The sequence below is a fragment of the Leucopleurus acutus genome (assembly GCF_964270905.1).
Source record: "Leucopleurus acutus genome assembly, chromosome: 7".
NCBI classification, from domain to species: Eukaryota; Metazoa; Chordata; class Mammalia; order Artiodactyla; family Delphinidae; genus Leucopleurus; species Leucopleurus acutus.
In genome coordinates, this window is record NC_139150.1 from 33,582,821 (window position 1) to 33,601,013 (window position 18,193).

The 18,193-nt window shown below is 40.0% G+C and overlaps 1 pseudogene across 1 annotated transcript; it reads right to left on the reverse strand.

Annotated features, from left to right (window-relative positions):
- Nucleotides 1-11,816: 11,816 nt before the first annotated feature.
- Nucleotides 11,817-13,932, reverse strand: LOC309963519 (acyl-protein thioesterase 1-like; annotated as a pseudogene). Its single transcript has one exon. The product of its transcript is annotated as an acyl-protein thioesterase 1-like (transcript).
- Between the last annotated feature and the right edge of the window lie 4,261 nt (nt 13,933-18,193).

Below are 18,193 nucleotides of genomic sequence, written 5' to 3' on the forward strand. Positions count from 1 at the left end.
CAAACAAATGGGACCTAATCAAACTTACAAGTTTCTGTACAGCAAAGAAAACCATAAACAAAATGAAAATACAACCAATAGACTGAGAGAAAATATTTGCAAATGATGCAGCCAACAAGGGCTTAATTTCCAAAATATGCAAACAGCTCATACAACTCAGTAACAAAAAAGCAAACAACCCAATCCAAAAATGGGCATAAGATCTAAATAGACATTTCTCCAAATAAGACATACAGATGGCCAAAAAATCACATGAAAAGATGCTCATCATCACAAATTATTAGAGAAATGCAAATCAAAACTACACTGAGGTACCACCTCACACCAGTCAGAATGCCCATCATTAAAAAGTCTATAAATAATAAATGCTGGAGAGGGTGTGGAGAAAAAGAGACCCTCCTACACTGTTGGTGGGAATGTAAATTGGTGCAGCCATTATGAAAAACAGTATGGAGATTCCTCAAAACTAAAAATAGAGCTGCCATATGATTCAGCAATCCCACTCCTGGGCATACACCTGGACAAAACTATAATTTGATTATAGCTACATGCGAAAGAATTAAATTGGACTACTTTCCCACATCATGAACAAAAATAAATTCAAAATGGATTAAAGACTTAAATGTAAGACCTGAAACCTTAAAACTTCTAAAAGAAAACATAGGCAGTATGCTCTTTGACATCAGTCTTGGTAATATTTTTTTTGGATGTCTCCTTAGGCAAGGGAAACAAAAGCAAAGAAATAAACAAATGGGACTACATCAAACCAAAAGCCACTGCACAGTGAAGGAAACTATCAACAAAACGAAAAGGCTGCCTACTGAATGAGAGAAAATACTTGCAAACAATTTATATGATAAGGGGTTAATATCCAAAATACACAAAGAACTCATATGACTCAACATCAAAAATACAAACAACCCAATTAAAAAATGGGCAGAGGATGTAAACAGACATTTTTCCAAAGACAAACAGATGGCCAACAAGTATATGAAAAGATACTCAATATCACTAATCATCAGGGAAATGCAAATCAAAACCACAATGAGATATCACCTCACAGCCATCAGAATGGCTATTCTCAAAAAGATAACAAATTACAAGTGTTGGTGAGGATGCGGAGAAAAGAGAACCTTCATGCACTGTTGGTGGGAATGTAAATTGGTACAGCCACTATGGAAAACAGTATGGAGATTCCTCAGAAAATCAAAAATTGAACTACCATACAATCCAGCAAACACTAATTTGAAAAGATACGTGCACCCCTATGTTCATAGCAGCATTATTTACAATAGCCAAGATATGAAAGCAGCCTAAGTGACCATCAATAGGTGAATGGAAAAAGAAGATGTGGCATATATACACAATGGAATATTACTCGGCCATAAAAAAGAATGAAATCTTGCCATATGTGACAACATGGATGGACCTAGAGGGCATTATGCTAAGCGAAAAAAAATTAGACAGAGAAAGGCAAATACTGTATAATTTCACTTATATGTGGAATCTAAAAAAACAAAATAGGGACTTCCCTGGCAGTCCAGTGGTTAAGACTCCATGCTTCCATTGCAGGAGGCATGGGTTCGATCCCTGTCAGGGAACTAAGATCCCACATGGCACGCAGTGCAGCCAAAAAAATAAAAAATAAACAAATGAGCAAACATAACAAAACAGAAACGGGGTCAGAGATACAGAGAACAAACAGGTGGTTGCTAGAGAGGAGGGGGTTGGGGGGAGGAGAGAAACAGGTGAGGGAGATTAAGAGGTACAAACTTCCAGCTGCAAAATAAATGAGTCACCAGTATGAAATGTACAGTGTGACAGATATAGTCAATAATTATTTAATATCTTTGTATGGTAACAAAGTGTAAATAGATTTATTGCAGTGATCATTTTGCAATGTATAAAAATATCTAATCACTATGCTGTGCACCAGGAACTAACAGTGTTGTAGGTCAATTATACTTCAAAAATAAACCATCACACAAACAAACTCATAAAAAAAAGAGATTAGATTTGTGGTTGCCAGAGGTGGGGTGTAGGGGGGGATTAGATAAAGGCAAAAGGTACAAACTTCCAGTTATAAGATAAATAAGTACTGGGGATAAAATGTACATGATAAAAGATAATTAACACTGCTGTATGTTATATATGAAAATTGAGAGAGTAAATCCTGAGTCCTCATCACAAGGAAAAAATATTTTTCTATTAAATTTTCTATTTAATTTTGTATCTACATGAGATAATGGATGTTCATTAAACTTACTGTGATAATCATTTCATGATATATCTAATTCAAATCATTATGCTATACACCTTAAACTTATACAGTGCTGTATGTCGATTATATCTCAATAAAGCTGGGAGAACAAAGTAATAAAATAAAATAATGTATTTGAAAATAAAATGTGTCAAATAAGCATTAATTCTTTGGGCTTACTATCAATTGAAAATGATATTACTCAAAAATAAATGTTAGAAATTATATGATGTTTTCCTGACCAGAAAACCTAAAATTTTTAAAACATACTTTAAATAAGACTGTACTCCTTCCTTAATAAGAGAAAACTGAAATTGTTCCATAGTAAGAGAAGTAAAAAACTCAACAATGAAGGTAACTCCAAATAACTTAAGGCATAATGTTCATTACTGCATGTAACAGACCTTTATATTGAACACAAGAAATACATGATTTTGTTGATAGAAAATCCGTTTCTCTTGCCTTCACTAAAAAAATGGGTTAAAGGATAATGTAAAATATATTGGTTTTAAAGATGTCAAATTACTAACCTGGCTGTTTGGGATATATTGTCAGGGGAAGGGGGTATTACTTGGTACCTCTTTTAAGCCCTTTAGCAAAAGAGCCTGGGGGATGCCCAATACACGCAAGGACAGTACACCACAAAAGCCACAAGGTGTCGCTTTCTGACAACCTCTAGCTTTGCAGCTGACACTATCCTCCAAGGGGAAGGAGGGGAAGGTTGAGGGATGTTGACTATACTTTGATGTAATAACCAGAAGTATGTCCATTAAAATATACAACAATTAACGCATCTAGATTAACAAAAGTTTCCCTGTAATGTCCCTAAACCTAAAACTTAGATCTTTTCTCCCCTCTTCATCTTCTTTTCACCGGAGCAATTCTGAGGGTTTTTTTTGTTTTTTTGCAGATTGTGGGATCCTAGTTTCCCGACCAGGGATGAAATTCGTGCCCCCTTCAGTGGAAGCGCGGAGTCCCAACCACTGGACCACCATGGAATTCCCACTCTGAGCATGTTAATATTACTGCAGATTAGGGACCCCCCAAATTTTTCATCATTACATTTTAGTCTTCACATTCAGTGGGATGCCCTGGGGAGGAATCATGGTCCCTATTTTACAGAGGAGAAAAACAAAGCCCAGAAAGGTTGTAATGGGCCAATGAAAATTCCATTGGCCAGGTTTCCTGATACCCACCAGCCCAGCTGGGACCTGTACACCCTGCCTCTCCCCCATCCCTCAGCCTGGAGGTGGCTGGAAGTAGGGTTTGACTATTTTGCTTTTTGGAAATTAACATTAAATATTTTGTATTAAACTGATATGAATTTGTAGCTATTTATGTTTATAAAATAAAGCTTCAGAGAGTTTTCATGGGTGCTCTAAGCCATTATGGGCTGTGCCTGGGATGGGTTTCCAAGGAAGCTCACTCTGTTAGGGGAGTGTATTAGTTTGCTAGGGTTGCCCTAACAAAACACAGCGCCTTAACAACAGAAATCAATTTTCTCACAATTCTGGAGGTTAGAAATCCAAGATCAAGGTGTCAACAGGGCTGGTTTCTTTTGAGGCCACTCTCCTTGGTTTGTAGATGGCTGTCTTCCCTGTGTCTTCAGATGGTCTTCCCTGTGTGTGTGTGTGTCCTAATCTCCTCTTCTTATAAAGACACAAGTCAAATTGGAGTAGGGCCCACTTTATGACCTCATTTCACCTTTTTCTTTTAACATCTTTATTGGATTATAAAAAAATATGGAACGCTTCACGAATTTGCATGTCATCCTTGCACAGGGGCCGTGCTAATCTTCTCTGTATCATTCCAATTTTAGTATATGTGCTGCTGAAGCGAGCACTCATTTCACCTTAATTACCTCTTTAAAGGCCCTATCTCCAAATACAGTCACGTTCTGAGATACTGGGGGTTGGGACTTCAACATATGAATTTAGGGGAGATACAATTCAACCTGGAACAGGGTGAAAATGTTGAAAAACCTGCAATACCCCTTCCAACTCCTTACCCACAAGAATGACTGTGTTCTAGTCTGTGTCCCAAGGTCACACAGTTAATCATTGGTGCTAGAATTCTAATAATGGAGTCCATATGACACCAGTGACTAAGCACTCAGGCTGAATTTTGATATGTACAGCTTTTATTGTCTTCCAGCCTCCTGCACCAAATAGTTTATAATGGCAGCTTTTATTTCCCCTTTTACCCAATAGTTATTTAGAAAATTTATTGTTTTTATTTCTAAGGGTTAGATTGTTTGGTTGTTAACTTTTTTATTATTTTCAAATATTAATGACAAGGTACTTCCTGGCACAAAATCTTTTTGGAAACCAAAAATGTCTTTTTGACATGGAACATAATGTAAAAAGACTAAGTAATCCCTATTTAATTGACCCTACCTTATCATAGCATTCTGATCTCTGTATCTTTGTTTTCTGTGGCTGTTTTCTAGCAAATCTCACAAAGGCTAAAAGTGGTGTGTTAAAATCTCCAATTGCAATTACAGTATTTCCAAGTTTTCAATGGTGTGAATTCTACTATATAATCTTCCATCCTCTTTGTGGTTTACTGCCTTTTGCCTCGAGATCTACTTTATTGTTTTAATTATAGTTAATGTTTACTGAGCATTTACTGTGCCCCACACTCTGTGCTTACAGCTTCACACAAATTACTTTATTTAATTACCAAAATAACGCTAGGGATATTGATAGAAGTGTATTCAGGTTCTATGGAGATTGGAATTTATATAGTATTGAAGGCTTCCTTAGAAAAAAACACAATTATGAACACAAAGTTAGACATGAAGATGGATGCTTATTCAGAATAAGAAAATAAATATAACAAATTGAGCAGCCCCTGCAGGTGAGCTTAAGCTTCATTAACTTCACCTAAATCTGCCTCCAGAGACAGATGTTCTCCTTAGTTCCATGTTTACAGATGAGAAGACTGAGACCTTGGTTGTGTAAATCACTCAAGATTGCAGTGCTGGAAATGGACTGCACAGCCCTCGCCTTTATCCACTGCCTCTCATTGCTATCACTGAGAGTGGACCAGTGTCATGTATCAACTTGTTATGATTTCAAATCCATGTTTGGAAAGCTTGTTTTATACAAGTTGGCTGTGGTTTGAACTTGCTGTGAATAACTTCTTTTTGATGAAATTGTTTTGAAGTTGGATATTAGGACTTTCTGACAGAGCTTTTGCACCTGGAATGGACAGGAGCATTACATCATTGATAGCAAGGTAATGGCAGTGGTATCCATCACATGACGGACTTTTAAATGATAAAAACCAAGAGGTTTGATCAGCAAGTCTAGGGTGTTCCATCTGGGCAAGGCTACTCTTTGCTGATCCAAATAGTCCCACGAAGCTCTTGAGACACTTGCTCCTAACCCTAGCCAGGCTAACTCTTGGTCAGAAGTGGTGCTAAACTGTGCTGCAGTCTCAGGAAGAGAAGAGATATCCGTTCCTGCCCTGGCAATACTAGTCCTCACAGGCAGTGGCGCAAGCCATGTGAGGGTCCCTGGAGTAATAACCTCTGGAGCAACCTTTGCCAACACTGGCACTGGGACCTAAGCCAGCAGCTGATACGCAACTTTTAGTTGGAAGGAATGAATCTACCGGGAACCAACTCATAGAAGGGTATACGTGAACTAAATTTGGACTTTATTGCTTTCATTGCCCCCTTTGTCTGGAACAACAGTATAAATTAATATATCATTGATTTTGTTATCGAAAATTCAGTCCTTGTCCCCAATGTTGAATAAAAATAACAAGGGCAAGGTTTTGAGGATAAAGAAAAGAGAAATTTATTGATATACCAGCAAATGAGGAGGGTAGCAGACTAACATCTTGAAAACTGCTGTCCTGCCTTCTGGGGAGAAAGCAGGCATATTTAAAGGAAAATCTTGGGGCTGGGGTTAAGAGGAACAAACAAAAACAACAAGAATGCCTGCCCACATTAATCAGTAACAAAGAATGTAAGTTTTAGTTCCCAGCAACGGAGGGAGAAGACAGGAAAAACAGTTTCACTTAGAAATCATGCATCAGGGACTTCTCTGGTGGTGCAGTGGCTGGGAATCTGCCTGCCAATGCAGGGGACACAGGCTCGAGCCCAGGTCCGGGAGGATCCCACATGCCACAGAGCAACTAGGCCCATGCGCCACAACTACTGAGCCTGTGCTCTAGAGCCTACAAGCCACAACTATTGAGGCTGTGTGCCACAACTACTGAAGCCCGCACGCCTAGAGCCCCTGCTTGTCGCAACTAGAGAAAGCCTGCGTGCAGCAACAAAGACCTAATGCAACCAAAAATAAAATAAAAATAAATTAAAAAAAAAATGAAATCATGCATCCAACAGTTTTAGCCTTGTGGCCCTGTCAGTTATAACCTTCCATATCTACGGGAGTGAGGGCAACGAAGTCATCTGGCTACTTCCTGCTGAACTGGGGCAATGTTAAAATTGAGGAGGATTAGAGGAGAGAAGGTTCTGGGCTTTCACTTTAAAGAATTCTCTTGTCCCAAAAGATGCTCTAGAATCCTGCAAGATATGCAGAGAGGCTTTTTCTTTTTTTCTTTCTGGCTTGACATCACCTCTTCTTGTAATAGCACCTGGAGGCCCTAAGGTTTAAGTTGGCAATCAGGTTCTCAGTAGTACAGAAATGTGTCTGAAACCACATTCAGAATGGCCATCCAGCTCTACTTTGGACGCCTGAACCAGTTACTCTACTTTGATTTTTAAATGTATTCTTTTTCTTACTGGTTAAAGCAGATGTACAATGCATATCTCTGACAGGTCACAAACAGGCTGTTCCAGTCTAAGTTAAATCATGTAAAAGCCAGAATAACTTCGCCATACCTCACTATGTGAACATTTATTCTCTAATTTCCCCTTTTTGTTTGCAAATCTTTCGCTAGAAAGCACTGATGATCAAAATATTTGTCACTTGATGCCAGGGTGGTTGCTGCCAGCCCTAGGTCCACCATGCCCCTCAGTGCTAGGCGTACTCTTTGTGTGTGTGTGTGTGTGTGTGTGTGTGTGTGTGTGTGTGTGTGTGTGTGTGTGTGTGTGTGTGTGTGTATGCCTAATTATCCACATTGGAGGAAAACTAATCAAACATAGTGAACAAGCTCTGATGTATGCTAACGAAGAAACATTTTATAGGCTCTACACTTTATCAGTTATACCAAATTGTCATTCGAACATTGTATCTGTGCTTTTAGCAGTATACTCAAAGCAAGCAGTGACACGTCATGAATAGTTATACTCTTGACGATAACTTCACTAAAGAATTTTCTTTCCATCCTGAACATTGGAGTTAAAAGTATGGTTAGAAGTAAAACAATAACTTTGCATTTTGATAGGAAGACAAACATTTGGTAAACAGTTCAATTAAATTAGTTGGATGGGGACTTCCATGGTGGTCCAGTGGTTAAGAATCTGCCTTCCAATGCAGGGGATGAGGGTTCGATCCCTGGTCGGGGAACTAATATCCCACCTGCTGTGGGGCAACTAAGCCCACACGCTGCAACTACTGAACCCACGCGCCACTAGAGAGAAACCTGCACGCCACAACCCGAGAGAAGCCCGCGTGCCGCAACGAAGAGCCCACGCACCACAACAAAAAGATCCCGCATGCCACACTAAGACCCAAAGCAGCCAAAAATAAATAAAACAAATATTTTTAAAATAATAATAAATAAATTAGTTGGATGGTTCTTACAGGCCTGGTCCAGATTTTTGGGTCAGCTGCCTACCACTACTGTTATCTTCTTCTCATCCTGGTATGGGTGTCATTTGTGGTCAGCAGTCTTTTCTATAGACAGTCCAATGCAGAGGCCCTTCTTAAGTGGAAAACATGAAGAGTCAATTTCCTTCAGGGACTTCCCTGGTGGTCCAGTGGCTAAGACTCCATGCTACCAATGCAGGGGGCCCGGGTTTGATCCCTGGTCAGGGAATTAGATTCCACATGCTGCAACTAAGAGTTCACGTGCCGCAACTAAAGATCCTGCATGCTGCAACTAAAAGATCCCACATGCCACAACTAAAGATTCCGCAAGCCGCAACTAAAAGATCCCACATGTCGCAATTAAAGATCCCACATGCCGCAACTAAAAGATCCCACATGCCGCCACTAAAGATCCTGCATGCTGCAACAAAGATCCCACATGCCACAACCAAGACCCAGTGCAGCCAAATAAATAAATAAAAGAGTCAATTTCTTTCAATTTTGCTGCACATACGCTAGTTAAAGAGTACCTGATAAGGGTCCTTTTGTCTAATTTGGAGACAGTCCTTTAAATGATGTCTTTTCCAGGTGCATAATCTCCTAGTTGCAAGTCACAGGGCATCTGATCTTCATCCAAAGACAGATTACTGTAACTTGCTTTAGAAACAAGCTTAGAATATTATTTTAATAATTCAATTAAACTTTACAATAATGTAACATAGTAACAAGGATCCATCTTGGACGTAGAGAATAAATACAAAACCTCAGTAAATACAAAACTTCAATATCCAAAGGTATATTACTGAAACATAATTTTTCTCTCTAACTTATCCTCATTTCTACTAAATCTAGCCAAATTAACATATTACTGACCAGGGGATTTTTACTGAAACTAACGCCCATGCCTGGCAATTTGTTACATAAGTGAATATTCAAACACCCGCGTCTGAGTAAATATCAGCAACTTTTTTTGCACTTAATGTATTTATTTGAAACTTTGTATACGTCTTACTAAAGCATTCTAATATTTCGTTAGAGTGTGATAGGCAGTATAGCAGGCACCTCTCTGCAAGGGAACAGAACATCTATTACAAATATACCGTGTTTCATTGCGCTTTCCCCTGGAAGAGCAGACTCTACAATTCCCAGCAGCATTTTTTTTTAGTCCTGTGGGTATTATTTCCTCTAGAATATGTTCTTTTATTTCACCTGATAGTCGACAAGGTGGATCTGTGTGGGGGGCTTGAAGGACCAGGTGTAGGACTACCACTGCATTCACCAGAATGGTCAGCTACCCATTCTCTAACTACTGCTAACAAAAACTGCTTGTAAGTCATTTTACTCTGTGCAATAAAGCTACAATAAATTTTAAACGCATTGAATAAACCGCAATTACTCAAATAGAAACCCACTTTCTTAAACCATTTTCGAGTTTTCCAGAGGATACTGAAGTTTGCCAGATAGTGATTGGATCGATCAACTTTCATATATTTATTATACTCTTATATACAAGTGGGCTTAGTTATCTGATGGCCAGTCCTCCTGCATTCCTTTCCTGTAGATGCTATGGAGGTGTCTTGAATAGTTGTCACCATGAGGACTAGCCTCTTGTCTTTCCATATAAGAAGAATCACTTTCCCTTCCGTAAGAATGTCATTTCTCCCCGCTGTAGATTTTTAGATTTCTCCTTTAATTGGTTTAGTAGACCACGATTCTCTCTTATTTCAGATGTGAGCACACTGTTGTAGTAACTGTCTTGGTAAATATGGTGCCATGAACCAAGATAAGGTTGTAGGACCAACAATATTGTTTCTTGCAGTTTCTTTCCTTCACCCATGTAAATCTCAAGGCCGCATATATATCCAATTTCACTTTCACTAACCATCCTGACCAAAATTCTGTATTTTGTAAGTTTTCCAGGATTACAGGTTTTGAATCTGAGTTGTCCTCTCCACCTTATCATTGCCTCATCAAGTGATAGCTCTTGTTTGGGCACATAGAACAACTGAAATTTTGGCAGAAAATAATCCAAAAGAGGTTTAACTTTGAAATTCTGTCTGCAGGAAGTGGAGTTTCTGAGTTATCGTTAAAGTGAAGAAATGTCATTATTTGTTCAAACCTTCTTCTCGTCATAATCTTTGGAAAGATAGGTGTTTCAAGTAAGAGATCAGTTGACCAATGTTCTTCCCAGTGTGACTGACTTTCTTTCTTTTTTTTTTTCAGAATTAAATTTTATTTCACTTTGATAGAAACCGTGAAAAAGATTTACATTTTCCCACGTTACAGCACAACATGTCAATGGAATATTTCTTGCCATAAATTAGATCTTGCTGATTTGTGTAAGTGAAACAACAGTTTATATTCTTCAAAATAAAAGCAAAATGACTTAGTAAATGATTGTTTAAAACTGTAAATCCAGGGCTTCCCTGGTGGCACAGTGGTTGAGAGTCCGCCTGCTGATGCAGGGGACACGGGTTCTTGCCCCGGTCCAGGAGGATCCCACATGCCGCAGAGTGGCTGGGCCCGTGAGCCTTGGCCGCTGAGCCTGCGCGTCCGGAGCCTGTGCTCCGCAACGGGAGAGGCCACAACAGTGAGAGGCCCACGTACCGCAAAAACAAACAAAAAAGAACACTGTAAATTCAGACATAAACATATGGCTTCATTATTAACATCCTATACCGTCCATACGAAATCATTTCCATCATCAAGTAGTACCCATTTATAAAGATGCATTCCTAACGGTGTTCTAGTCAGTTGGAATACGGCAGAAAAATTAACAGTTCAGAAATAGCAAGTGTACATTTTTGCTACATATTAAACTGGGTGGTAACTATACCATATGTATTGAGTTCTGACTAACTTTTATTACCCATAAACTTGCTTTCAAATAATGTTAACCAATAATCTGAAAAATCTATTTAAAATCAAATAATTGCTACTTTTATGTTTGCACAGAAACTCTGACTATAGTGAAAATTTCAAATAAGTCCATTGGCAGAAAAAAGTAAAGGAAATTTTTTGAATGGACTGTTCATTTCCTACAGCAGTCGGTTTCAAACATATGTGCAAAATAAGTAAACTAAAACTATGCTACAAGGAGAATCATCTTAGAGCAAATCATCTTAGAAATTACAATTTGTAAGATCAGTAAATATTTCAGAACATACTAGAATATGACTTAATTATTCTTTCAGTTAATTACAGAAAAATACAACCACAGAATTATTCTCGTTACCTGGACTGAAGATTCAAGTAACTGCCGGCCTAAACGGCAGACAAAGGTCCAGTTTAAGAAGTAGTGTAGAAACTTTGAAGGGATGTCTGGTTTCTTTTTACAAGTATAAGTACGTTTTCAATGCCGTCATGTCTGTGATTCAGAATGTCAAATTACAGCACGTATTGACAGCAGATGTCTATGGCAAGTAGGCAATATTTGGTCCATTATGAAGGATAAAAAAGAAGAAAGAACACATTTCTTTTCTAGAGAGGAAAAAAGAATATTAAATAGAAATTATATTCAGGAAAGAAAAACGTGGTACCCAAAATAAAAGGGCCATTAATTGAAGACAGCAATATTACTCTTTATTGACACTTAGAAGCATTATCCCTATTAGGAATAATGTAATAACACCTTATTCTTATTATGTATTATAATCATTAAGTACGTATGAACACATATATAAAAATATACGGACTTCCCTGGTGGCGCAGTGGTTAAGAATCTGCCTGCCAATGCAGGGGACACGGGTTCAAGCCCTGGTCCGGGAAGATCCCACATGCCATGGAGCAACTAAGCCCGTGCACCACAACTACTAAGCCTGCATTCTAGAGCCCGCGAGTCACAACTACTGAGCCCTCACATCACAGCTACTGAAATTCACACGCCTAGAGCCCAAGCTCCACAACAAGAGAAGCCACCTCAACGAGAAGCCCGCGCGCCACAATGAAGAGTAGCCCCCGCTCACCGCAACTAGAGAAAGCCCACGTGCAGCAACGAAGACCCAATGCAGCCAAAATTAAATAAATTAATTTAAAATATATATATACAGATACTGCATGGTGACTAAGTAATCTGGGAATAAGTCCAGAGTCTAAGTCACAGCATGCATAAACTGTTTATGTCTTAACTGCTCATTTATACCTGAACAAGTTTTCATTAAGCATACTAATAATTTTCAAGGGACATAATAAAAAATCTGGTTGCAGTATTTTATTACTTTGCTGAATTACATTTGGGAGAAAGAAGCTACCTGCTTCACCTATTTTAATACTAATATATTCTGGATCATGTTACACAAATACATACATAGAAACTTAAAAGATCATAAATTTTCCATGAGGAGATTTTAGTCTGTGCCATTGGTGTGTATTTGCAAAACATTTTAACACTGCAAATATTAGAGGTTTCAAGACCGGACAAAGGAAAAAGTTTATACTCTACAATGATGATGCTGGTGTGTACTTCTCCACAAAGCCTCTTAGTGACATCAATCAATAGGAGTTAGGAGTTCATCAATGAACTGCTTGATATCCATCATTTCCTGTTGACATGAACTGTGTATCATGCCTCCATAGGTTTTGAGGGTTACACTGGCTGGATTTACCCATGTTTTTAGCCTTTCAAAGCAGTAAGAGAACCAAACATTAGGGGAACTAAAGGATCCAAATCTCCATGGCACTGAAGAATAGAAATGTCTCTATTCACGCCACTGATAGGACCCCGTGGAAAGGAAGCCCGCAGGGGCAGCCAGCAGCTGAGGGCGGTGACGCTGGCCAGCGTCTGCTGTGTGGTCAGTGCCGTGTACAGAGATAAAGCTCCTCCCTGAGAAAATCCTCCCAAAATAATTCTGTTAGAAGGAATGCCATTCTTCACCTCTTGCCCTATCAAAGCTTTTACACTTTCTGCTGCCTGTTTTAATTCCAGTTTCATCTTCGTGTGAATCTGGTGAAAGACCAATAATGTCAAACCAAGAAGGCATGGCCACATTCATATTTAATGTCACAGGCATAAACAACGTGTGCGGGCAGATGTATTTGATGTGGGCGCTTCTGATACCTGCCAAGTCTTCTGCCCACCCATGCCCTGTGTCTCCCAATCCATGAAGGAAAATCACCGCGGCAGTGGCCTTCCGGACGGCGGGCACAATGGCAGGCAGCGGGGCCGACACGTTATTGTGGCACATACACCAGCTCGACCGACCGCGCATCAGAAGTGGAAGGCGGAGCGGGTGCCGGGCTGCAGCCAAGGGGGTGCAAGCACCAAGTCCGGCCCGCCCACAGGGGCACCCAGTGTGACTTTCTTATTTGTGCCATCAAAATTATTAATCCAAGAAACTCCATGTTACTACTGATTACATCACTCCATTTTAAAGCCTTATCATAATTTTTATATGATTTTTCGTTCTGTTGATGATACAAGTTTGTTTGAGAAGTGATCAACTCACAAAAGTTTGTTTGAGAAGTGATCAACTCACAAAAGTCGTTACCAAAAATAAATGCTGTTATTTCACTAACACTTTGTGGGTTATTACATTCAATAGTTACACCTGACACACCTGTAAAGTCGTCTAATTTCTGCCAAATGCTGCCTTCAATCCACTCTTCTGTAGAAGCAAAGGAGCATTCTCCACCACTGTTTCATTTTCACTTTCTGTACCAGAATCAATCAGTAAGGTTTTCTTGTCTTTTTGTTGGTCTAACATTCACATCGTCTGAATCAGAACTATATTCTAAAGAACTATCACTTTCCGGGACACTAGTATATATGTCGCTCAGACAATCAGAGAAAATATCTGCATAAAACTCATCAAAAAATTCTTCTTCACCCAAAATCTTGTGATGAAAAGTTTTGAAAATTTTACAGTAATAAGCTTGCGTTTATAATATACACAAGGTTGGAACAAAAACCTAATGGAGCAAAATGTGAACGATAACAACAATCATAAGTTGTATAATGAACCCTTGATCAATTTTTTTAAATTAATTATTTATTTGGCTGTGTTGGGTCTTCGTTGCTGCGCACGGGCTTTCTCTAGTTGCAGCAAGTGGGAGCTACTCTTTGTTGCAGTGCACAGGCTTCTCACTGCGGTAGCTTCTCTTGTTGTGGAGCACAGGCTCTAGGCGCACGGGCTTCAGTATTTGTGGTGCGCAGGCTCAGGAGCTGTGGCACAGTGGGCTCAGTAATCGTGGCTCGCAGGCTCTAGAGCGCAGGCTCAGTAGTTGTGGCGCACAGGCTTAGTTGTTCCGCAGCATGTGGGATCTTTCTGGACCAGGGCTCAAACCTGTGTCCCCTGCGTTGGCTGGCAGATTCTTAGCCACTGCGCAACCAGGGAAGTCCCAACCCTTGATCAATTTTAAGCTTTAACAACTTCACACAGTGATGTTAACTGTATCACTCCCTAAAAACATATTGGTAAGTCTCCGGTCAATAACGTTCGGGTAACAAAAGATGTATTGGGCTTCCCTGGTGGCGCAGTGGTTGAGAGTCCACCTGCCGATGCAGGGGACACGGGTTCATGCCCTGGTCCGGGAAGGTCCCACATGCCGCGGAGCAGCTGGGTCCATGAGCCATGGCTGCTGAGCCTGCGCGTCCAGAGCCTGTGCTCCATAACGGGAGAGGCCACAACAGTGAGAGGCCCGCGTACCGCAAAAGAAAAAAAAAAAAGATGTATTAATACATCTCCAGTCAATAATGTGTTAAAGGGAATTCCCTGGTGATCCAGTGGTTAAGACTCCATGCTCCCAATGCAGGGGGCCCAGGTTCAATCCCTGGTCAGGGAACGAGATCCCACATGCTGCAACTAAGAGTCCACATGCTGCAACTAATAAGATCTCGCATGCTGCAACTAAAAGATCCCACGTGCCTCAACTAAAGATCGCACATGCATGCAGCAACGAAGATCCTGCATGCCGCAACTAAGACCCAGCACAGAGCCAAATAAATAAATAGATAAATAAATAAATAAATAAATTTTTAAGTATCATAAAAAAAATAATAATGTGTTAAGACTAATTTGTTCCAAGTAAGTCTGGTTTCCATAAACTTGGCCTGATTATTTGCATAAGTGTAATTGCTCATATAGGCTCTCTTAAACTGGCTGCACTGGAACTTTTCATTGGGAATCCCAGATCAAACTTTTAAAAGGCCCCTCAAGGCTAGCAATGCCATGCTAATCGCTTGCCTTCAGATTCTGCCTGTGATATCTATATATTTGGGTAAATTCCTCTCTTCTCCAGGTCTCCAGAATATCTTGAGATTCCTGCACCTGACAGGAGGTGACCTTCCTCATTCATCTGACAAGACTCCTGGGAACCCAAGAGTTTCCAAGCTCTGGAGGGATCAGAAAGAAAGAAAAGATAAATGCTTCAATTCTACTTACAAGGATATAATTTACCAAGTTGTTATAAATCATAATTAACTTAAGGGGAAAGGTTTCCTTACATCTGAAAAACACAGATTAAAAGCCAGTAATATTTCAGATAAAAACCAAAAAATTACAACCATATTCATCAGTTCACTCAGCCTATGTAATCCTTTTGCTAACAGTTTACGAAACCATCAGGGTTTCCATTAGAATTGTTTAATTTCTACCCAATTCAGCAGTATGATCCGAAAGTTATCAGAAAGCTGTACTTGTCAAAAAGTCCTTTCTATGATTCGTCTTAAAGATGAAGCAGGGCTTCCCTAGTGGTGCAGTGATTGAGAGTCCGCCTGCCGATGCAGGGGACACGGGTTCGTGCCCCGGTCTGGGAAGATCCCACATGCCGCGGAGTGGCTGGGCCCGTGAGCCATGGCCACTGAGCCTGCGCGTCTGGAGCCTGTGCTCCGCAACAGGAGAGGCTGCAACAGTGAGAGGCCCGAGTACCGCAAACAAGAAAAAAAAAAAAAAAAGATGAGTCAGTTTTGCAAAGCATCACAGTGAAATAATAACTGTCTATGAATGACAAAAGACATAAAGGTGACGGTTAAAGATCTGATTACAATGCAGTTGACAAAGAAGCTTAACTGAGTGCTATGACGTACGACATTTTAAGATAATAACTAGAATTATGACTGATAACAATACCAGGACACATCCAAATTTTAGGAACTTCATCTAATTTCCAGAACATTTATTTTAATAAGATTTATCCATACAATATAACGTAAAAAGGTTTATTACCATTCACCTGACAATGTTTCCAATGTAATTTAACATACGAAATAATTCAAATTAATTTAAAATTTCTCTCTGAGATACCTCAGGGGCCCATTGAAACATCCCAAAGTTAGTTAGAGGCTAAAAGAACTTCATTTAGAATTTGATCCTTGGGAAGTTTGTCAAAAATACCAAAAAGTTTTAAAACACCTGGTCAAATAGGATCATAAGTCACTATGAAACAATGCTTATTATTTTAACAAAAGTAACAATAAAAGATTTGAGTCAAATACAGAACGTTACAATAGATCACTAAAGATCACTTAAAAAGTGAAGAAACTGGGCTTCCCTGGTGGCGCAGTGGTTGAGAGTCCGCCTGCCGATGCAGGGGACACGGGTTCGTGCCCTGGTCTGGGAAGATCCCACATGCCGCAGAGCGGCTGGGCCCGTGAGCCATGGCCGCTGAGCCTGCGCGTCCGGAGCCTGTGCTCCGCAATGGGAGAGGCCGCAAGAGTGAGAGGCCCGCATGCCGCAAAAAAAAAAAAAAAAGTGAAGAAACTTACAGTTTGTTATCAAAAGCAGCTCAATATTCCAGGAAAAACTATTCTCTTGACAGAGAGAGAGTAAACCAAAATCCAGCCTTGTGCCAGCTCACTTTTAATAACAAATTCACCTACTTAATTAAATGCAATCTAATCTTAGCCAGTTTTGAACATGCATAAAACTCTCTTCTCAAGGTTCCTTTCCCACAACCGTTCCGTCACTTCCTATATCCGTATAAGTTTGTCCTCCTCTCTTTCCCCCTCATTTAGAAATAACTAGCTTCAGGACAAAATTACTCTTTTCCCTTAACAAAAATATCTCCATTCTTCTCACCTTCTCTTACCGACAACATGTATCCTACTTTATTTACATACTGAAATGTTTCCCTTATTATTTCTAGTAGTCTTTAATTGCACATATATTACAATTTTTAACCCTTAAAATGAAAAACCAAGAAGCAAGCAATTATGAACTGTTTGTCATACCAGTATTTCCTGACTGGCAAACTTAAGAACATATTCCATAACCTTTAAAAATATACATTTTTTTTCACAGCATAATTTTTCTTCGATGTGGTAAAAGATGTGTATCTAATAAACCCAAACATCTTCAGTTTTTCTCTCATAAGAAGACAAAAGTAGGCAAACTCAGACTTGTCTAGCAGTCTGTGTCCAGTGTTTTATCTTATTAAAAAATGATCTAGACCTTCAATGAATTCTCATCATTTAACTTTCTCTTTCTAGGAGCATACTAAAAATCCCCTGGTTGTGTAAAATACACCCTAGGGAACAACTACAAGATGGAATAGAGCTCTCATTTCCCATTTTCCTTTTAGACAAAGGCTTATAGCTATAAGTTGGCCATTCCGCCAGACTTCTTCCCAAGGGACTTTCAGATGGCATTAAAGGCACCTCCCATGTTTAAAAGCAGACAAATGATTAAAGAACAACAACAAAGGAACCAACCCAAAATGTATCAAAACGAAGGCCAACTAAACAAACAGGAACCTTTCAAAACTCAAATGAGAACAAAAGAGAACGACTTCGCTGGGTTCCCTGGTCCCACTCAACCATGATTTCCACACCAACGGCGCCACAAATGCCTTCTAACAGGCTGGAAGGTTCACAACCTTCCCCAAAAGTGTGAAATCAAGGGGCGGGGGGGGGCACTTCCCCAAGTGGACAAGGTGTGGCAACTCTTCCTCAAAGAAGGTTCAAGCTACAGGAGACCACGTCCTTTTCAAGGAGAGAGACGGGAGTAAGATGGGGCTCCAGCCGCTGGGACAGCCCCTCACTCTCTCCCCAGGAGGCAGCACTCCCACAGGCAAGGGCTCCAAGCCCAACCCAGGGCACCCCTCCCTGCTCCGACAGTGTTAGGTGGGAGGTCGAGAGCAGGATGCACACCACAGGGGCACCGACGTGCCTCCTGGCTGGTTCAGCCAATTTTGTTACCAAAATTCGGTCCTAGTCCTGATGCCAAATGAGAATAACAAGGACAAGGTTTTGAGGATAAAGGAAAGACAAATT